This window comes from Lagenorhynchus albirostris, chromosome 8, assembly GCF_949774975.1.
Source record: "Lagenorhynchus albirostris chromosome 8, mLagAlb1.1, whole genome shotgun sequence".
In the NCBI taxonomy this organism is placed as follows: Eukaryota; Metazoa; Chordata; class Mammalia; order Artiodactyla; family Delphinidae; genus Lagenorhynchus; species Lagenorhynchus albirostris.
In genome coordinates, this window is record NC_083102.1 from 104,482,130 (window position 1) to 104,504,942 (window position 22,813).

The 22,813-nt window shown below is 38.5% G+C and overlaps 1 non-coding gene across 1 annotated transcript; it reads left to right on the plus strand.

Annotated features, from left to right (window-relative positions):
* Window positions 1–430: 430 nt before the first annotated feature.
* LOC132524981 (5S ribosomal RNA) lies at window positions 431–549 on the plus strand. Its single transcript, XR_009542118.1, has one exon. It is a non-coding gene; the product is annotated as a 5S ribosomal RNA (ribosomal RNA).
* Window positions 550–22,813: the final 22,264 nt, after the last annotated feature.

Genomic DNA, 22,813 nt, shown 5'->3' on the forward strand with positions numbered 1-22,813 from the left:
TTTCCCATGAATTTTGGAAATGTGTTAGTTGATATACTACATGTTAACAAGACATTACATTGCAAAGGCAATGAAGCCATATTCTATACGTTGAGTTACCTTAATACCAACTGAATGATTAGGCAAATTATTTTATTTGCAGTGCTCTGTTTCCTTACCTCATAAATGACATTGAGAATACAAGAATGCTGCTACTCATCCCACAGACTTAATGAAATGAGTACACAGACTTAATGAAATAATATAAATAAGTGATTGTCACACTGTCTGCCATATCCAAAGCACACAGATGTTAGCAAGTACTGCCTACTAGAAAAATTTATTCGAGTAACCTAACTTTAAAATTTTTGTCATCTTCTGATTCTTGAAGTTTTTAAAGTCTTTTTTTTTCCCAGAAAGCAAGGGAATGTTTGAATAAAAATGCTAATTAGTCTATGGCCATACCACCCTGAATGAGCCCGATCTCATCTGATCTCAGAAGCTAAGCAGGGTCGAGCCTGGTTAGTACTTGGATGGGAGACCACCTGGGAATACTGGGTGCTGTAGGCTTGGGCTTCCCTGGTGGCACAGTAGTTAAGAATCCACCTGCCAATGCAGGGACACGGGTTCAAGACCTGGTCCAGGAAGATCCCACATGCCACAGAGCAGCTAAGCCTGTGAGCCACAACTACTGAGCCCGTGTGCCACAACTACTGAAGCCCGTATGCTGAGAACCCATGCTCCACATTAAGAGAAGCCACTGCAATGAGTAGTCTGCACACTGCAGTGAGGAGTAGCCCCCATTCACTGCAACCAGAGAAAAGCCCACATGCAGCAGCAAAGACCCAATGCAGCCAAAACTAAAATAAATAAAATTTTTAAAAATGCCAATTAGCATAAATAAACACATTAAACTCATAATTTTTCCAAATTTAACGGGAGTGAAAAATGGATTTTCATAGAAATTTATAGGCTGATATTTTTTCAATTAAAGGAGTTTGAAAAAGTACAAACCTCTTAAATATTTATGAAAAGCCAGCTTAACTTTTTCATCTCCTATTATTAAACTATCCATTAAATATTATCATAAAAAACTAAATAGTAACATATAAATGGATACTTCACAGTTCAGAAATGTATTTAAGTAACATGATACAATATTAGAAGCAAGACATTCAAAATTAACTTCATAAAATAAAAGATAGCCAAAATACTAATAAAACATAATTTTATGTCCCACAATAGTACCTCTGTGAAGCAGTTGAAAACAAAGAGTAAACAGACCATTCCTTCATTTTTAATTTCCATTTTCAATTTGATGGAAAGAGAAATGCAGGGACTATCTCTTAGTTTTATGTGACAGGTGCTCTGAGTGATGAAAAAAGCATTTGAGAGGGATTTTCCTACTGAGGCAAATAGAGAAACATAGGTTCAAATAAGAAGACACAAACCACAAGCCAGAGACATAAGTATCTAGCAGAATGAAAGTGCCTGCACTCTCTGCTTGGGTCTGACAACCCTGTTGATGAACTGGTCTTTGGAGTTTGTGGGCTGCTCCCCAGGTGAGGGCTTAGCACTTGGAAGGTACATCCATCTTTGTTATTTATTGAAGTCACTTATTTCCTTCTCTTAGTGACATCTCTTTCTTGGATATGTTGTACAGAATGAACTGGCTACTCAAATAATGGCCTCATGTCTTGACATGTTAAGTGTGGGGTGGATTAAAAGGGAAAGTATTTGTAACTGGAAGATGAGGGAAGTGAAGGGCAATAACTATTCTTTATTGAGATTTACTGTGTGCTAATTACCTTTAGAAACTTTGCCTGCCTTATCTTACTGAATTTGCCCATTACCACCAGGAGTAAACCCAATTGAAGATGAGGAGCTGAGTCTGTAAGACAATTTGACGGTACTCAGCACTGGACTAAATGAGAAGGAGCTGTCAAGGAGCTTCAAGCAAATGTCCATTCCTCCAAGGTTTACTTGGGGTCAGGGAATAAACTGCTCCTGATTTCAAACTATACTATAGAGCTACAGTTATCAAAACAGTATGGTTCTCTACAAAAACCGACACATAGCTCAATGGAACAGAATACAGAGCCCAGATATGAACCACACCTAGGGGCAATTATACTGTGACAAAGGCAGCAATAATATACAATAGGGAAAAGACAGTCTCTTCAACAAATAGTGTTGGGGAGACTGGAGTTACATGCAAAAGAATCAAACTGGGCTACTCTCTCACACCATGCACAAAAATGAATTCCAAGTGGATTAAGACTTACATATAAGACTTGAAACCATAAAACTGCTAGAAAAAAACATAGGCAGTGCCTTTTCTTGGCATCAGTCTTTGTTAATTTTTTGGATGTCTTCTCAGGCAAGGGAAACAAAAACAAAAATAAATAAATGGGGCTACATCAAACTAAAGAGCTTTTGCACTGCAAAGGAAACTATTAACAAAATGAAATGTCCTCCTACTGAATGGGAGAAGATATTTGCAAATATTTGATATGGTCTTAATAATCAAAATATACAAAATATACAAAGAAAAATAAACAATAATGAAAATATATGTCAACCCCTCCTCCCAAACAACTGGATTAAAAATTGGGCAGAGGATATGAATAGACATTTCTCTAGGGAAGACATACCAACAGCCAACAATTAAATGAAAAGATCCTCAACATCACTAATCATGAGGGAAATGCAAATCAAAACCACCATGAGGTATCACTCCTGTCAGAATGACCATCATCAAAAGACAACAAATAACAGGTGTTGGCAAGGATGTGGAGAAAGGGAATCCTTGTGCATTGTTGGGGGAAATGTAAATTGGTGCAACTACTATGGAAAATAGTATGGAGGTTCTGCAAAAACTAAAAATAGAACTACCATATGATCCAGCAATTCTACTCATGGGAATTTATCTGAAGAAAATGAAAATAATAATTAGAAAAGAAATATGCACCCCTATGTACATAGCAGCATTATTTGCAAGCTATATATAGCCAGTTATAAGATAAATAAGTACTAGGGATGTAAATGTACAACAAGATGAAGGTAACACTATTATATGTTATATATGAAAGTTGTTTTTTAAATTAATTTATTAATTTATTTTTGGCTGTGTTGGGTCTTCATTTCTGTGCGAGGGCTTTCTCTAGTTGCGGCAAGCATGGGTCACTCTTCATCATGATGTGTGGGCCTCTCACTGTTGCAGCCTCTCTTGTTGTGGAGCACAGGCTCCAGACGTGCAGGCTCAGTAGTTGTGGCTCACGGGCCTAGTTGCTCCATGGCATGTGGGATCTTTCCAGACCAGGGCTCGAACCCGTGTCCCCTGCATTGGCAGGCAGATTCTCAACCACTGCACCACCAGGGAAGCCCTATATGAGAGTTTTTAAGAGAGTAAATCCTGAGTTCTCATCACAAGAAAAACTATTTTTTCAATTTCCTTATTTTGTACCTATATGATATTATGGATGTTCACTAAACTTATTGTGGTGATCATTTCATGATGTATGTAAGTCAAATCATTATGCTGTACACCTTAAACTTATACAGGGCCATATGTCAATTATATCTCAATAAATAATAAAGAATAAGAAAGAAAATAAAATAAATAAAAATAAATTTAAAAGATACCTTCCTTAGTTTATTAATAAGAAAGAAAATAAAATAAATAAAAATAAATTTAAAAAATACCTTCCTTAGTTTATTATCATCTTTAAATTAGAGTTGGTGTCCTTTCCCAAACACAAACAAGGGTTATCTTGCCTGCATTCTTGTGGCTTCCATGATCAAAATGCTTTTAGGATGTTTCCAGTCTTCAAATTTTGCTCACAGAGACATTTCCATTAAAAGATTACCATGGGTAGTACATTACACCTTCACATATCATATTTCATGTAGCTTTTCTATAATTTATTTCACTAATTTATTTTAACAATATCTATTTAATCCATCCACAATGTATTTAGATTAAGGTTTAATGTATTAATCACATATGTTTTTTCTGCAAATGTTTAGGCAATTTTCTGTGCTCCTCTAACATCTAAATTAACTCACTCATGAAACTATCTAGGATAGTGTCTATTTTGGAATATTTATATATGTTTAAATAACATTTCCAAATTCTAATTATTGGTGTATTTAGGCTTTCCACCTTTTTGTGAATATGCTCTCACATTATATATATATATATATATATATATATATATATATTTATTTATTTATTTATTTATTTAATCCATCTGATCTATATTACTCTATTTTTCTGCAACAGAGCCCCATTTTGGTGTCATGAATTCACTTTTCTTCCTTCTTATTCTGTGTAACTTGAGTTTGCAGTTACCCCTACATTGAATTTAAGGGTGTGATTCAAGCAGGAAAATTACAGGATCAGTTTCCTCTGGCCTCAGGGATTGTTTAGATATGTGTGCTCCTCTCAATTAGAGAAAAAGTAATATGGAAACATCCTTATAATCTATTGGAATGAAACATGCTCTATTTTCTTCTGCACATTTTTTCCCTATATTGCTTAAAATGCATTAACCTATATTTCTAAAGTGAGGCATTGTGGTTGATGAGGAAGAGAAATCTCTTGCTAACGTTTTGGTGAAAGAGAAGAACCAGGTTTTGGATTAACTATGATAATACATCTTTTCTTATCATCCCGTCAGCTTGTCACCATGGGGATCATCAGCACACACTAAATTTCTCTATGCCTTTCTGATCACCTCAGTGAAGCACAAGGCACAGTTTTCTGCACATATTTCCAGTCCCTTTCTATGGCAGTCACTGGGGATCCCCTTTACTTGTCTCCTCTATTTGGTCTCCTATTTCCTGTTTCCCATGTATTCCTCCTTCTTTCCATGGCACATATACTCCGGGAGCATCTTGATGCAAGGTAAGTGCATTTTGGGAGATCTTGTCCATCTGAACATGCCTTATTTTACTCTCCCTTGACTGATACTTTGGTTGGGAATACAATTACAGGTAGGAAGTTATCTGTCTTCAGAAATTTGAAGGCACTGCTTTTTGCCCTCATGTTGCTGTTGATGAGTCCAAACTTTTCTCTCTGTGGATCTTCTAAGGATCCATAGGATCTAAGGATCCTTCTAAGGATCCTAAAGATCTAAAGGATCTTCTCTTTGTCCCGGGGCCTGATATCATTTCTTAAAGGTATGCCTTCATTTCAGTCTATTGCACTGTCCATTCTGAATGCTTTGTGGACCCTTTCAATCTGCCTAACCAAGGTCTTAAGGATAGGGATAGGATAGGATAATTAATTAGTCAGTTTAGAAATCCCACTAGGGAACTAAGAACACAAAGGGAATTTTAAGGGAGTTTGGGAAACTACTGTAAGCTAATGACCACTCAAGAGAAGAATCCAGTAAATTAGCAACAATCTACACTACGTTGAAGGAAGACAAAGTGCATCCAAGTGCCAGGGACACTCAAGCCCCAAACCCTGAGAGTTAAAACACAAGACAACAGATATGAGTTCCGAATCTTGTTCCATGAAGTTGGGGAATTAATGGTCCTTGAAGAATAACACTTCTGCATGTAGCCAAGACAGGAACATAGGTGAAAGGGGAAAGAAACTAGGTGAAAGGGGACATTATACTGAAACCTGAGATGAATTACCATATTTTAGTATATGTCACCACACTTTTGCTAATATACATATGGTTTAAGTAGTACCATGGCAGTCCCATTTAGATCATATAGGGCCAAAGGAGGAACTAATGATGTAAGCCTTGACGTCTGTCCAAGAATGAGGAAGAAGGTGGTCTTCTCCCCTCTACACTTTTTCTTTGATTATAAAAGTGTAGCCCTCTTTGTTCTCAGGGCTGCATTCCTTTGCCTGCCAGCTTGTGTCAGAAGCATCCTATGCTAATAAACTTGTTCTTTGCCTGCCTCTTTGCCTCACTCTGAATTCTTTCTGGGATGAAACAAAAGAACCTGAGCTTCTGTAAGTCCTGACACCAGGTGAGTGGTTTCAATCAAAAGACAGTGGGTTCGAGTTCCTAGTCAGGGATCGTGGGTTCAAACCCAATCTGAGGTGTGGGTGGGTTCCCAGCCGTGAGTTCAAGTCCCACCCGAGAAGGAGTGTGGTTTCATTAAGTCCTGGGACATTGTTTTGAATTATTCATCAAAATTTATCTTCTCTTTTGTCTTATTATTTGAAAGCTGGTGTTCATGTGTTTACCCTTTCTTCACTTGAAAAAAAATTCCCATGTCTTTATCACCTCTTTTACTTTTTGCTTTATTTTCTGAGATAATACATCAACCTTATTTTCCACATCTTCTTTTGATTTAACTTTTACTTTATTTTTTATCATGGCTTTAATTTTCAAAGGTTTTCTTTGTTGTTCTTAGAGAGTTATCTTTTTAAAAAATTCTGCTATTATAGTTTTCAAATTTTTCTTCCTGTAGTTTTTCATTTCCTTCATGTGTCTAGATTTTTATCCTGTTTCTTTATACTTATGTTATCCAAGAAATAGGATATGCTGATATACTGGAAAAACTTGAAAGTCTTCTCTTGAGTAAGAATGAACAGTTGAAAAACTGACATAATATTCTGAACATTGGATGCGAAGAGGGTTTCCTGTCTCTGAGCTTCACTTGGGGTGATCAGGGAGGCTTTTTGCTGGAGATTCTCTGTTCTTTTTCAGCATGGTGAGTTCTCCAGGAAGAGTCTTCAATGTCCTGTTTGGACAGTGGTGGGCTAGCTTTCAGTGGTCTAGGACTTGCGTGCAGCACTCGTATATAGATGAACATTTAGTCCTTTGATTTAGCTGGGGTACCTCGGCCCTCCCCTGTGCCTGGGGTCCCAAGTACAGAGGTCATCTGACTACCTTCTTTAGAGAACAAGCCTTGTATTTATTGGAGGGGGAAGGATGGTCAACAAGCAACATGTAGCAGGTGAAGGCGTTTAGCAACCTTTTTCTGAAATGACTTGAAACTGTTCCTCCGTATTTCAGGTTCTTGGTGCTTCTACCTCAAGTACTTTAATCATCTATGGTGAAAATAAAGGATCTACACTTGCCCACCAAAGAGCTGTGCTGTCCTCTGACTGCTAAACTGGATAGGACTTGTCCTCCTGCTTCCTAGCTTCCCAAATTTTATCTCCTCTACTTCTGTGGTGTCCTCTCCTTTGTGGTTTCTGTGGAATGCATTGTGTTTCCCCCTAAATTCATATGCTGAAGCTCTAACTCTATATATAACTGTACTTGGAGAAGGGGTCTTTAGGAGGTAATGAATGAAGGGATCCCTATTATGATAGGGCTGGTGCCTTTGTGAGAAGAGGGAGACAGTAGAGTTTTCTCCCTCTGCCATGTGAGGACACAGGGAGATGGCAGCCCTGCAATCTGGGGAGAGAGCTGTCACTAGACACAAATGCTACTGGCACCTTGATCTTGGACTTCCAGTTTCCAGCACTGTGACAACATAAATTCTGTGTTTCTGTTGTTTAACCACTTGATATATATACATAATGTTTTTTTATGGCAGAGCAAGACTTATACCGTGGCATTATATTTTCTAAAAAAGGAAGATAGATAGATCTTAACTGGAGAGAATGAGATTGGATGTGTATAGTGAAGGTAACATCTTAATTAAAGCTCTGTAAATTAATTTTTTATTGAGCCTTTGCACCTTGAAATATTGTTGGAGTGTGTTTTATATGTGTTTTTAATACTTGATTATACATGTTAAATTTACTTTTATGAGGAGCTGACATTGCAGCAATTGTATTTGGACTTAAAAATATATTAAGAAGCTGAATTTGACTTAAGTAGAAGTTGAAAGGAAAATAGGCACTAAATTTTACAGCATCTGTTGTAACAGATGCTGGGTAGATGCATTATATTTGCATGCTGATTACCTGAAATGGTACCTAGGAACTTAGGACACAGTGGGTGCTCAATGAACTTTTTTGAAAAGTTAATTCATGATAAATAAATAATTCAATAGATGCTAGACTCAAATGCAGACACAGGCTAATCCAATTGACCCTTTTTTCCTCCCTCCCTCTCTCTCTCTCTTCCTTACTCCTTGCTTCCTCCCTCCTCCCTCTTTTCTTTCTTTCTTTCGTTCTTTCTTTTGTTCTTCCTTCCTATCTTTCTTTCTTCCTTTCTTTCTTTCTTTCTCTCTTTCTTTCTTTCTTTCTTTCTTTCTTTCTTTCTTTCTTTCTTTCTTTCTTTCTTTCTTTCTTTCTTTCTTTCTTTCTTTCTTTCCTTCTCCCTTGCTTCCTTTCCTTCCTTCCTTCTTTCCTTGACCTTCTGTGTTTATGGCACTTTTAAGTTCACAGAAAAATGGAGGGGTAGGTACACAGATTTCCCATACACTTCCTGCCCCCATACACACTTAGCCTACCTCATTATAATATCAGGCACCAGAGTGACATATTTGCTGCAGTTTATGAACCTACATTGATACATCAGAATCTACAAGGTCTGTAGTTTACATTATAGTTCCCTCTTGGTGTTGTACAATCTGTGGGTTTGGACAATTGTATGATGGCATGTATCCATCATTATGGCATCACACAGTATGTTTCTTCCCCTAAAAGTTCTCTGTACTCCACCCTTCCACTCCCCAACCCCTGGTAACCACTGATCTTTTAACTGTCTCCATAGATTTGCCTTTTCCAGAATGTCATATAGTTGGAATCATATAGTATGTATCTTTTCAGATTAGCTTCTTGCACTTACTAATATGCAATTACGGTTCTGTCATGTCTTTTTGTGGCTTGATAGCTCATATTTATATTTAGTTATATTTAGTTTTGTAAGAAACTTCCAAACTGTCTTCCAAAATGGCTGCACCAGTTTGCATTCCCACCAGCAATGAGGGTTCCTGCTGCTCCACATCGTCAGCATTTGGTGTCAGTGTTTTGGATTTTGGGAATTCTGATAGGTGTGTAGTGGTGTCTCATTGCTGTTTTAATTTGTATTTCCCTGATGAACATCTTTTCATATGCTTATTTGTCATCTGTAGATCTTCTTTGCTTAGTTGTCTGCTAAGCCCTTTGACCGATTTGTTCATTAGGTTTTTCATTTCCTTATTATTGAGCTTTAAGAGTTCTTTGTAAATTTTGAATAGCATTCCTTTATTCGTTTTGTCTTTTGCAAAAATTTTCTCCAGTCTCTGTTTATCTTCTCATTCTTTTTGTATTGTCTTCACAGAAGTTTATCATTTAATGAAGTTTTTTAAACAAGCATTTCTTCTATGGATTGAGCCTTTAGGGCTGCACCTAAAAAGTCATCACCTATGGTGGCCTTTGGATGAAGTCTTTCAGACTGTCTCTAGATTTGCTCTGGTTTTGGTGTAGTCAAGTCCAGGCAATTTTAATATTCCCCTGGTGAGCCATTTTAGTTTATCCACTTACAAAAATCTAGCCAATATAGATTAGATAATATCTAGATATATTTGTATTTTCTCTCAGTCTCTCCAGCATGTCTTTCTTCTTGATACTAGATGAAAGCTGGTGACTTGAGATTGTGAATGCCTCATTTTCTATAAAGAGTCAGACAGTCAAATTATGTGACATTGGACATTAGGCAACATCTCTGAACTTAGGTTCCTTCCCTGTAAATATAGATGATTGTGTATGTCTTTCAGGGCTTTTTGAGGATGAATGGAAATGATGTTTAAGAATATATTTTGAAGGAGACCTTCAAGACGGCAGAGGAGTAAGATGTGGAGATCACCTTCCTCCCCATAAATACTTCAGAAATACAACCACATGTGGAACAACTCCTACAGAACACCTACTGAATGCTGGCAGAAGACCTCAGACTTCCCAAAAGGCAAGAAATTCCCATGTACCTGGGGAGGGCAAAAGAAAAAAAAAGAGACAAAAGAATAGGGATGCGACCTGCCCCTCTGGGAGGGAGCTGTAAAGGAGGAAATATTTCCACACACTAGGAAACCCCTTCACTGGTGGAGACAGGGGTGGTGGAGGGACGCTTCAGAGCCACGGAGGAGAACGCAGCAATAGGGGTGTAGAGGGCAAAGCGGAGATATTCCCGCACAGAGGATCAGTGCTAACCAGCACTCACCAGACTGAGAGCCTTGTCTGCTCAAACGCCAGGGCGGGTGGGGGCTGGGACCTGAGGCTTGGGCTTCGGAGGTCAGACCCCAGGGAGAGGACTGGGGTTAGCTGCCTGAACACAGCTTGAACGGGGCCAGTGCACCACAGCTAGCCAGGAGGGAGTCTGGGAAAAAGTCTGGAACTGCCAGAGAGGCAAGATACAATTGTTTCAGGGTGCGTGAGGAGAGGGGATTTAGAACACTGCCTAGAAGAGTCCAGAAACGGATGCAAGCTGCGGCTATGAGTGCCGACACCAGAGATGGGCATGAGATGTTAAGGCTGCTGCTGCAACCACCAAGAAGCCTGTGTGAAAGCACTGGTCACTATCCACACATCCCCTCCCAGGAGCCTGTGCAGCTCGCTACTGCCAGGGTCCCGTGATCCAGGGACACCTTCCCCGGGAGACCACAGGGCATGCCTCAGGCTAGTACAACGTCATACCGGCATCTGCTGCTGCAGGCTCGCCCTGCATCCCGTACCCCTCCCTCACCCTGGCTTGAGTGAGCCAGAGCTCCCTAATCAGCTGCTCCTTTAACCCCGTACTGTCTGGGCAGAGAACAGAGGCCCTTAGGCGACCTACATGCAGAGGCAGGGACAAATCCAAAGCTGAGCCCCAGGAGCTGTGCAAACGAAGAAGACAAAGGGAAATTTTTCCATGCAGCCTCAGGAGCAGCTGATTAAATCTCCACAATCAACTTGATGTACCTGCATCTGTGGAATACCTGAATAGACAACGAATCATCCCAAATTGAGGCACTGGATTTGGGAGCAACTGTAGACTTGGGGTTTGCTTTCTGCATCTAATTTGTTTCTGATTTTATGTTTATCTTAGTTTAGGATTTAAAGTTTATTATCATTGGTAGATTTGTTTATTGGTTTGGCTGCTCTCTTCCTCTCTATATATTTTTTTCATTTTTCTCTTTTTGTGGGTGTATGTGTATGCTTCTTTGGGTGATTTTGTCTGCATGGATTTGCTTTTACCTTTTGTTCTAAGGCTCAGTCTCTCCATTTTATCTATTTATTTATTTATTTTAATAGTTTTTAGCACTTGTTATCATTGCTGGATTTGTTTTTTGGTTTGGTTGCTCTCCTTTCTTTCTTTTATGATTTTTTATGATTTTTATTTTTAATAATAGATTTTTATTTTAATAACTTTATTTTGTTATTATTTTTTCTTTCTTTCTTTTTATCCCTTTTCTTCTGAGTTCTCTGGCTGACAGGGTATTGGTGCTCTGGCCAGGTGTCAGGCCTGAGCCTCTGAGGTGGGAGAGCCGAGTTCAGGACACTGGTCCACCAGAGACCTCCCAGCTCCATGTAATATCAAATGATGAAAACTCTCCCAGAGATTTCCATCTCAATGCTAAGACCCAGCTCCACTCAAACACCAGCAAGCTACAGTGCTAGACACCCTATGCCACACAACTAGCAAGACAGGAACACAACCTTACCCATTAGCAGAAAGTCGGCTTAAAATTATAATAAGTTCACAGACACCCCAAAACACACCACCAAATGTGGTCCTGCCCACTAGAAAGACAAGATCCAGCCTCATCCACCAGAACACAGGCACAGGTCCCCTCAACCAGGAAGCCTACACAACCCACTGAACCAACTGTAGTCACTGGGGACAGACACCAAAAACAACGGGAACTACAAACCTGTTGCCTGTGAAAAGGAGACCCCAAACACAGTAAGTTAAGCAAAATGAGAAGATGGAGAAAAACACAGCAGATGAAGGAGCAAGGGAAAACCCACCAGACCAAACAAATGAAGAGGAAATAGGCATCTCCCTGAGAAAGAATTCAGGATAATGATAGTAAAGATGATCCAAAACTTGGAAATAGAATTGAGAAAATACAAGAAGCCTTTAACAAGGGCCTAAAGAACTAAAAACCAAACAAACAATGATGAACAACACAATTAATGAAACTAAATATTCCCTAGAAGGAATCAATAGCAGAATAACTGAGGCAGAAGAATGGATAAGTGACCTGGAAGATAAAATAGTGGAAATAAGTACAGCAAAGCAGAACAAAGAAAAAGAATGAAAAGAATTGAGGACAATCACAGAGACCTCTGTGACAATAATCAATGCACCAACATTTAAATTATAGGCATGCCAGAAGAAGAATAGAAAAAAAAAATAAAAGAATGAGAAAATATTTGAAGAGCTTATAGTTGAAAACTTCCCTGGTATGGAAAAGGAAATAGTCAATCAAGTCCAGGAAGCACAGAGAGTCCCATATAGGATAAATCCAAGGAGAAACACTCCAAGACACATATTAATCTAACTATCAAAAATTAAATACAAACAAAGAACATTAAAAGCAGCAAGGGAAAACCAGCAAATTGCATACAAGAGAATCACCGTAAGTTTAACAGCTGATCTTTCAGCAGAAACTCTGCAAGCCAGAAGGAAGTGGCAAGACACATTTAAACTGATGAAAAGGAAAAACCTACAACCAAGGTAACTCTACCCAGCAAGGAAATCATTCAGATTCGATAGAGAAATTGAAATTTTAAAGACAAGCAAAGCCTAAGAGAATTCAGCACCACCAAACCAGCTCAACAACAAATACTAAAGGAACTTCTCTAGGCAGGAAACACAAGAGAAGGAAAAGACCTACTATAATCAACACAAAACAATTAAAAAATGGTAATAGGAACATACATGTCAATAACAACCTTAAATGTAAATGAATTAAATGCTCTAATGAGAAGACATAGACTGGCAGAATGGATACAACACCATATATATGTTGTCTACTAGAGACCAACTTCAGACCTAGGGACACATATACACTGAAAGTAAGGGGATGGAAAAAGATATTCCATGCAAATGGAAATCAAAAGAAAGCTGGAGTAGCAATTCTCACATAAGACAAATAGACTTTAAAATAAAGACTGTTACAAGAGACAAAGAAGGACACTACATAATGATCAAGGGATCAACCCAAGAAGAAGATATAACAATTGTAAGTATTTATGCACCCAACCTAGGAGCACCTCTAAACATAAGGCAAATGCTAACAGCCATAAAAGTGGAAGTCGACAGTAACACAGTGATAGTAAGGAACTTTAACACCCCACTTTCACCAATGGAGAGACCATCCAAAATGAAAATAAATAAGGAAGCACAGTCTTTTTTTTTTTTGCAGTACGCAGGCCTCTCACTGTTGTGGCCTCTCCCATTGCATAGCACAGGCTCTGGACGTGCAGGCTCGGCGGCCATGGCTCAAGGGCCCAGCCGCTCCGCGGCATGTGGGATCTTCCCAGACCGGGGCACGAACCCATGTCTCCTGCATCGGCAGGCAGACTCTCAACCACTGCACCACCAGGGAAGCCTGGAAGCACAGTCTTTAAATGATATATTAAACAAGATGGACTTAATTGATCTTTATAGGACATTCCATCCAAAAACAACGGAAAACACTTTCTTCTCATGTGTTCATAGAACATTCTCCAGGAGAGATCATATCTTGGGTCACAGATCAAGCCTTGGTAGATTTAAGAAAATTGAAATCATATCAAGTACCTTTTCCGACCACAACGCTATGAGACTAGATATCAATTACAGGGAAAAAAATCTGTGAAAAATACAAACACATGGATGCTAAACAAGATATTACTAAAGAACAAAGAGATCACTGGAGAACTCAAAGAGGAAGTCAAAAAATACCTAGAAAAAACTGACAATGAAAACATGATGACACAAAACCTATGGGATGCAGCAAAAGCAGTTCTAAGAGGGAAGTTTATAGCAATAGAATTCTAACTCAAGAAACAAGAAACATCTCAAACAAACAACCTAACCTTACACCTAAAGCAATTAGAGAAAGAAGAACAAAAAAAACACCAAAGTTAGCAGAAGGAAAGAAACCATAAAGATCAGGTCAGAAATAAATGAAAAAGAAGTGAAGGAAACAATAGCAAAGATCAACAAAAGTAAAAATTTGTTCTTTCAGAAGATAAAAAAATTGATAAACCATTAGCAAGCCTCATCAAGAGAAAAAGGGACAAGACTCTAATCAATAGAATTAGAAATGAAAAATGAGAAGTAACAACTGACATTGCAGAAATACAAAGGATCGTGAGAGATTACTACAAGTAACTATATGTCAAAAAATGGACAACCTGGAAGAAATGAAAAAATTCTTAGAAAAGCACAACCTTCCAAGACTGAACCAGGAAAAAATAGAAAATATAAACAGACCAATCACAAGCACTGAAATTGAGACTGTGGTTAAAAATCTTCCAACAAACAAAAGCCCAGTACCAGATGGCTTCACAGGAGAATTCTATCAAACATTTAGAGAAGAGCTAACACCTATCCTTCTCAAACACTTCCAAAATATAACAGAGGGAGGAACACTCCCAAACTCATTCTACAAGGCCACCAGCACCCTGATACCAAAACCGGACAAAGATGTCACAAAGAAAGAAAACTACAGGTCAACATCACTGATGAACATAGATGCAAAAATCCTCAACAAAATCCAAATCGGAAAAAAAGAAGTAAAGCTGTCAGTGTTTGCAGATGACATGATACTATACAAAGAGAATCCTAAATATGTTACCAGAATACTACTAGAACTAATCAATGAATTTGGTAAACTAGCAGGATACAAAATTAATGAACAGAAATCTCTTGCATTCCTATACACTAATGATGAAAAATCTGAAAGAGAAATGAAGGAAACACTTCCATTTACCATTGCAACAAAAAGAATAAAATACCTAGGAATAAACCTACCTAAGGAGACAAAAGACCTGTAGGCAGAAAACTATAAGACACTGATGAAAGGAATTAAAGATGATATAAACAGATGGATAGATATACTATGTACTTGGATGGAAGAATCAACATTGTGAAAATGACTATACTACTCAAAGCAATCAACATATTCAATGCAATCCCTATCAAACTACCAATAGCATTTTTCACAGAACTAGAACAAAAATTTTCACAATTTTTGTGGAATAACAAAGGACCCTGAATAGCCAAAGCAATCTTGAGAAAGAAAAACGGAGCTGGAGGAATTAGGCTCCTGGATTTCAGACAATACTACAAAGCTGCAGTAATCAAGACAGTATGGTACTGGCACAAAAACAGAAATATAGATCAATGGAACAGGATAGAAGGCTCAGAGATAAACCCATGCACTTATGGTCACCATATCTTTGACAAAGGGGGAAAGAATATACAATGGAGAAAAGACAGCCTCTTCAATAAATAATGTGGGAAAATTGGACAGCTACAGGTAAAAGATTGAATTTAGAACACTCCCTAACACCATATACAAAAATAAACTCAAAATGGATTAAAGACCTAAATGTAAGGCCAGACACTATAAAACTCTTAAAGGAAAACTTAGGCAGAACACTCTATAACATAAATCACAGTAAGATCCTTTTTGCCCCATCTCCTACAGAAAAGGAAATAAAAACAAAAATAAACAACTGGGACCTAATGAAACTTAAAAGCTTTTGCACAGCAAATGAAAACATAAACAAGACAAAAAGACAACCCTCTGAATGGGAGAAAACATTTGCAAATAAAGCAAGTGACAAATGACTTAACTCCAAAATTTACAAGCAGCTAATGCAACTCAATATCAAAAAAACAAACAACCCAATCCAAAAATGGGCAGAAGACGTAAAAAGACATTTCTCCAAAGAAGATGTACAGATTGCCAACAAGCAAATGAAAGGATGCTCAACATCACTAATCATTAGAGAAATGCAAATCAAAACTACAATGTGGTTTCACCTCACATCTGTCAGAATGGCCATCATCAAAAATTCTTCAAACAATAAATGTTGGACAGGGTGTGGTGAAAATAGACCACTCTTGCACTGTTAGTGGGAATGTAAATTGATACATCCACTGTGGAGAACAGTATGGAGGTTCCTTAAAAAGCTAAAAATAGAACTATCATATGACCCAGCAATCCCACTACTGGGCATATACCCTGAGAAAATCATAATTCAAAAAGAGTCATGTACCACAGTGTTCATTGCAACTTCATTTACAATAGCCTGTACATGGAAGCAACCTAAGTGTCCATTGAAAGATGAATGGGTAAAGAAGGTGTGACAGATATATACAATGGAATGTTATCCAACCATAAAATGAAACGAAATTTAGTTATTTGTAATGAGGTGGATGGACTTAGAGTCTGTCATTCAGAGTGAGGTAAGTCAGCAAGAGAAAAACAAATACCATATACTAACACACATATATGGAATCTAAAAAAAAAAAAAAGTTTCTGAAGAACCTAGGGACAGGACAGGAATAAAGACCCAGATGTAGAGAATGGACTTGAGACACGGGGATGGGAATTGTAAGCTGGGACAAAGTGAGAGAGTGGCATGGACATATATACACTACCAAATGTAAAATAGATAGCTGGCAGGAAACAGCCCCATTGCACAGGGAGATCAGCTCGGTGCTTTGTGACCACCTAGAGATGTGGGATAAGAAGGGTGAGAGGGAGACGCCAGAAGGAGGGGTTATGGGGATGTATGTATAGCCGATTCACTTTGTTATACAGCAGAAACTAACACACCATTGTAAAGCAATTATACTCCAATAAGGATGTTAAAATAATAATAATAATAATAATATATTCTGAGGATCAATCACCCAGTATGACCTTAATGAATTCTTCTGCAATTAATGACACACAACTTTCTTTTCTTCTTAATATCTTTCATAAAATTCACAATTCTGCATGTGCCTCATGGATAACAATATATCACTCTGTATTCCTTCTACCTGTACTTTGCTTTCCCTTCAGCTGAGGTCCTCTTGCTTACTGCACTAGGGGACATTTGAGCAGCAGGACCTAAAGAAGAAATGGAGTCCAGAGAAATAGACTGTACCTCATTTGTTTTTTAAAGATTCCAATTAAAGAATTTATGTTCATTGAACCTGGATGAAATGAGAGGGAATTTGGTATTTTGATTTTGTGTATGTGTTTTTACTGGTGATGGTGATGTTTTCATAAGCCTAGGAGAGGCAAAATTTCTTTTGTTCAGTGAATTTGGAGACTTGGATCATATTTCCTTGGCTTACCTCCAGGAAGAGATAGGCCCGCAGGATGCTTGGTTCTCCCCTCTCTTGATGACCTCTGAGTGCCTCTCCATCTCTTGCTTGCTTCCTTAGCCTTACCCATACTTCTGTAAGGACCAATTCCTTCATACTTCTTCAGTATCTTTTACACAGTAAGATGACCATGATGTCCTGAAAAACATGTATTTTCCCTCTACCTTCCTCGTATAATATTACCTAAGCTATAGGTGTTATTATGTGACCCTAGGGAAGAAAAATGATATCAACAGTATTTAAAATTGACTTTGTCACCAAACTATCAAGGTGAGGGTTTATAGTTAGTGTCTAAATGAGTTAAAGGAAACAAGTTTGTGTTTTATCAATAAATTTGTGATTTCAACTCTATATCCATGCCATATGTAAAAGCATATGGATAGCATAGGACTGTTGTGATTGTTAAATAAACAAAAAAATAAATTCACATTACCTAATTCAATACCTGAAGCACAATATTTGCTAAGTAAATGATGGATGCTCTTTTTTTAAACTTAATTGTGATATGTAATAATATACATAATTTATTGTCCATGTGAAGAAAAAAAAAAGTGAGTCACATCCATTTCCTTAATAAAGTGGTATGGAAAATGATCTCAGGGCCTGGGTGCAGGCTGAGCCCTACGTGGGCTTGGACCACTCCTCACTGTGAATGTTGGGGTGATACAAGGCCAGGGAGCATGTGGTCAGTTACATCAGCTTTACTTGGTTGCTGATGTCTTTAATCACCCTTATGTATCTTTAGGATCGGATTGATGTAGTATGTCTCTGGGAGAGCTATTTAGAATAGTTTTCTGGACATTACCTACATGTACCTGTGTGTCCCCATTCATGTATAACGTGTGATACAACATCCACTAGTAACAGCACCATTTGTGTTACGAAACTGGGAGTAACAATAGAATTAGTGATGTTTCCTAGATAAAAGGAAGACAACTACATGGTATACTGTATACAGCAAAGCCCTGAATTTAACTCTGTAAGACTGTGGCAAAGCTGAGTCATCTTCCCAGGTCTCTGTATCAGCCTGAGTGTGATAATAAGATTTTTCACAGACTCTAACTTCCTGACAAGTTCACTGCCTCTTCTCAGTGAGGGCTTGTGAGGTCCATATGCTTTTAAAAATGAAAACTGTGGGTGGGAAATACACCCCTAGTGTCTAAGAAGCACCCATTTTCTTCAATAGTGCAATCCTTTAACACTAAGTTATTAAGAAACCATACAATATTGTAATAATCATCTTAATTCAGTAAGTATGGAAGTCCTTCATCCATAGAATACATTTTTCTTTTGAAAAGCCTTTTCTTGGTGCTGCCTGATGAGAAACTCAAGAGCTTACCTGGAAATCATAGCTTCAGTCAACCTCAGGATGCCCACAATTCATTCTTTTTGAATGTTGAACTTGTCAACTGGTTATAGTAAGCCATCTAACCAAGGAATATTTGTTAGGAAATCACTTTTCTATTTCTGTTACATGACTTCAAAATACTGTCATGTAACAGAAAAGGTACATGTGTTCTTTGTCACACCTGAGAAACGAAGCACAAGGAAACAGGGCCATTCTACATTGGATGAGTCCCACTGTAAAGGGATTAATCGTTTTCTCCAAGCTAGGGACATTCAAACAGAGGAGGGAGGAATGGACTTTTCCCTCTTTGCAGACAGCATTCCTTCAGTGGTCAGAAGACTGAGCCAGGAGATGTCCGAGGTCTCCAGCATTGGCAAATCTGAGTGATTCTGAAACAAGAGATCTACTGAGATGTAGTATGACATTGACTTTGATCCTTGTATTCTCCAATTAAAAATTAAATAAAATCCATTATATTACAATAAAATTCGAGCTGAAAAGTAAAACAAAAAAGAGCATATAAGTTCATTTTTTTTTCTAGTGGTTTGTGGAAAGACACCTTTTCTGAAGCCAGAGATTCTGAACTATCAGCAAGTTTCTTAAATTTCTGGGTCTCGATTTCATAATCCCTTATCTGTGAAATAGGTTTAATGATAACATATTCTCAACCTCAGAGTGGTCGTGAAGATCAAATGCCAAAGTGCTTGTCAACACTTGAAGGCAGTGATGATATATACTAGGACGAATCATTATTCTCTTCAATAAATTATAAATATCTGCAGAACTCAGATGGTGACATGAATGGAAAAGAACTTTTTGGAATGGTTTTGAAGAAAGAAACAACATAATGTTGGTGAGTTATTGGCTGGGAGAGTGGTAGGAGAGCAAGAAGAGCTAAAGTTGATCCATACCCATGCACCAAAGTCAAGGACTTGAATGGTCATCAGCTAGCAAGGAGTCCAAAGTCTGATTCTGAAGGAAGAGGATGGAGAGGTCCATGGAGAGTGGATGGATGACCAAGTGGACCTTACTTAATGTAATGAATAAATTAGCTTCAGGCAATAATGTAGAAGTATTTCCCTGCAGTCTCTTAGGGAATTCATGGTCAGGACTCATCGAAATCTGTAAGGGAGCTGCTTTACAGATAACCTGATAACTCCAGGAAGTAGAGCATGCTGGACTAATTTCATTAAGCCAAAACAAGGATATTTGGTCTGTGCTGAAAATGTTGAGATACTTGGGATTTCTTAATAAACACTCTGTACACAGGAAATCATCTTAACTCAGCATCATAACTGTGTGTTCAAAAGATGAAAAGCAGGTTTGTCATATAGGGGGTAAGAATATTTAAACACCAGCAGGGACAATGAATAAACACAGATCATGAAGGCACACAGAAGCAGCCTTTGCTTATGGAAAATGCTGGAAAAAGTGATAGGAGTTCAGTCCTTTAAAGAAATATTGGAAAATCTAAAAAAAACAGTTTCAAGAGCCTACTAGTTTGTTCCATTGAATGAAAGAATATCACCACTTCCTTATTAACAATTCTTGACATTTTATAAAACATGTTCACACATTTCCAAAATACTTTTATAAATCTGGGAGGAAAATGTTTCCATTGTATATTTAATTAAGTTACTTGCCAAGCCACATGGATGAGACTTGAACCAAGGTCTTTTAAATGCAAATAATTTGGTCTTTTAAATGCAAATAATATATCTCCATTACTCTACACTTCTTGTTATATTTTAAATAAGCTCCCCAAATATCTCTGTTTTCATTAGCTTTCTCTTTCATCTATCCTTCCTACTGCTCCCTGATTAACCTTCACCATTGTACAGCCCACTCTCTCCAAGTACATTTATTTTGTACAAAAATGAGCCCAAACTCGATAGCTAAATCCAACTTTCCAAAAGCACTGTTACTCTCTAGAATTATCTCTCCTCAACTTCCCTCTCCCCTTCAGGGGGATTGATCTCCTGGCCATCCACTGAACAAGACCAGGCTTTTCAGGTCTTTTCAGGTTGAGCCTTTGGGATTGTCATTTCTGATCTTTCCACTCAAAATCTGAATCCACCAGCAAGACCAGCTACAGCCTCACCTCCCCGGCGGAGATGGAGATGCTTTGACCAACTTGATTAACAGTTCATGCATAGGTATGGGGTTGGTGGCCGTTTCACTCCCAGGCATACGCCAGACATAGAGGACCTTGAGGATCAAGGAAAGGAATTTTTATTTTTGTTCAGATGGACGAAAGCCACTAACACATTTAAAATGAGGTAGTACATCTTGGGTTATGTGGAGTTGTGAAGAATCGGATTGAGTAGAAGGAAGCAACGATTGTCCACCAAAGAAATGAAGACCCACAAAGTTGACCCTAACTGTATTTACTTCACAGCTCCACCACCTGGCTTGTGCCTGATTCTAAATTGTGCTTTCAAAACATCTGGTGACCAGAAGACCATGCTTGTGCTTAAGTGGCTTGAATTCCACAGCATTTGTAGCCTCTTCTGCATTATGTCAGTGTGACCCAAGGATGGAACAGGTACCTGCATTTACCTTCTGTGAGAGAACCACAATAGAAAGCCCCAGCCTGAGTGTTTGGAATATTAATTCCCTGTCCACGTATTTCTCCTCTACTGAATCTGTTCCACCTCCTCTCTCTCCCCCTCTCCCCCTTTCCCACCCTCCCCCTCTCTCCCGTTCTTTCTCCCCCTCTCTACTTCTCTCCCCCTCCCCCCTCCCCTTTCTCTCGCTCCCCCTCTCCCCGCCCACACACACACTGGGTCTTCTATGACTTAACAGGTCCCCTGGAAGCTCAGTGACCTCCCACAGCCGACCCTGTCTCTTGGCTCCAGGCCTCCCCTTGACCCTGTCCTGTCCACAGAATAAACAGAGCTCCTGGCAGGCTTTGCATGGAAATTTTCCTGAGATCCTGGCTGAGTCCATACACATGACCCTCAGTCCAGCACTTTTCAATTACAGCAGGATCTATCTTGTCTTTGCTGGAAAAAGTTTTTCTGTTACTTTTTTTTTTTAACTTTCTCCACCATTTCTTCAAATACGTATTAGGAATTGAAACAGAAAGTTCTACTTGCTTGTGTGCCAGACTCTTCCCAAGGGGAAAAATGCCAAGTTGTTTTTCACACACATCACTCTCTGAGAACAAAATCAGCAGGTGAGAAGAAAAACTAGCCAGCAGAGTGAACATTGAAGGCGGTACAGAGAAAAAATTCAGTAAGGAAAAAACCTGGGAACTCACCAGTGTCTTTCCTGAAGAAGGTAGTGATTCTAGAAGGCCTATCAGTACTGCCCACTTTTAGGTATTGTGTAGCATTTACTGAATTTACAGGATGCATTGTTTGCAAGTTACTTACATCTTTATGGCTTTTTATTAGCAATCTCAAAAACTAGATAGAGCATTTGGCTGAACCCTAATTTGAAGATGATGCAACTGTTTAGGAAGGCTGAACTCTATGGCTGTCGCACATTTGGATCTTTTGAATGTGAATTCTGAGGATTTCTCTCACCCAGAGGGCTGTCCTGGTAAATTCTGTCCTTTTAACCTCATCGAAGTGCACACTGCCTCTTGTCATCTTATGGTTGGCTGGACATTTAACATCATGGATCAAGGTAGACTCCTGTCCTTGGTGAGGCTGTGTGCCCTGCGAAAGTGAACTTACCACTAGGCTCCTAATAGTGGAGAGAAAAATATTAGAAATCAGAGGAATTACAATATCTCCAACCCCTTGATAAATGATAATTTTATGAAAATGAGGCATATTAGTTAATGTTACATTTTAACTTGGAATTGCACAATGATATTTATTGGCTGACTTACTTTATGTCTCCCTGTTGAATAGACCTTTGTCATTTCTCCCTGGAACTGTTCTCATAGGTCCATGATTGATCCTCCAATTTCTAGAATCTGCTCTCAGACCTGAATTCCATAGTGTTCTATGTAACCATTCAATCATGCCACTTTCCTTATCAAAAACGTTCAATATTTCCTATTGCTTTTGGATTAAGCCAAACTTAGCTAAGCAGTTAAGCATGACTAAAACCAAAAACAAACGAAAAAACAAGACAAGAATATTTTCATGATTCACAGCCTTCGCTTCCTCAGATGGACTTCAGGTCCCTTAATAAATCATGTTCTCTCATCGTTAAGTGCTCTGTGTTTTCTATGCATTTTGTGTGCCTTCCTAGAAATGACTGAGCTGTCATGCTTGTTTGCTTTCTGTTCCACCCTCTCCCCATTGGAGTGAATATTCTT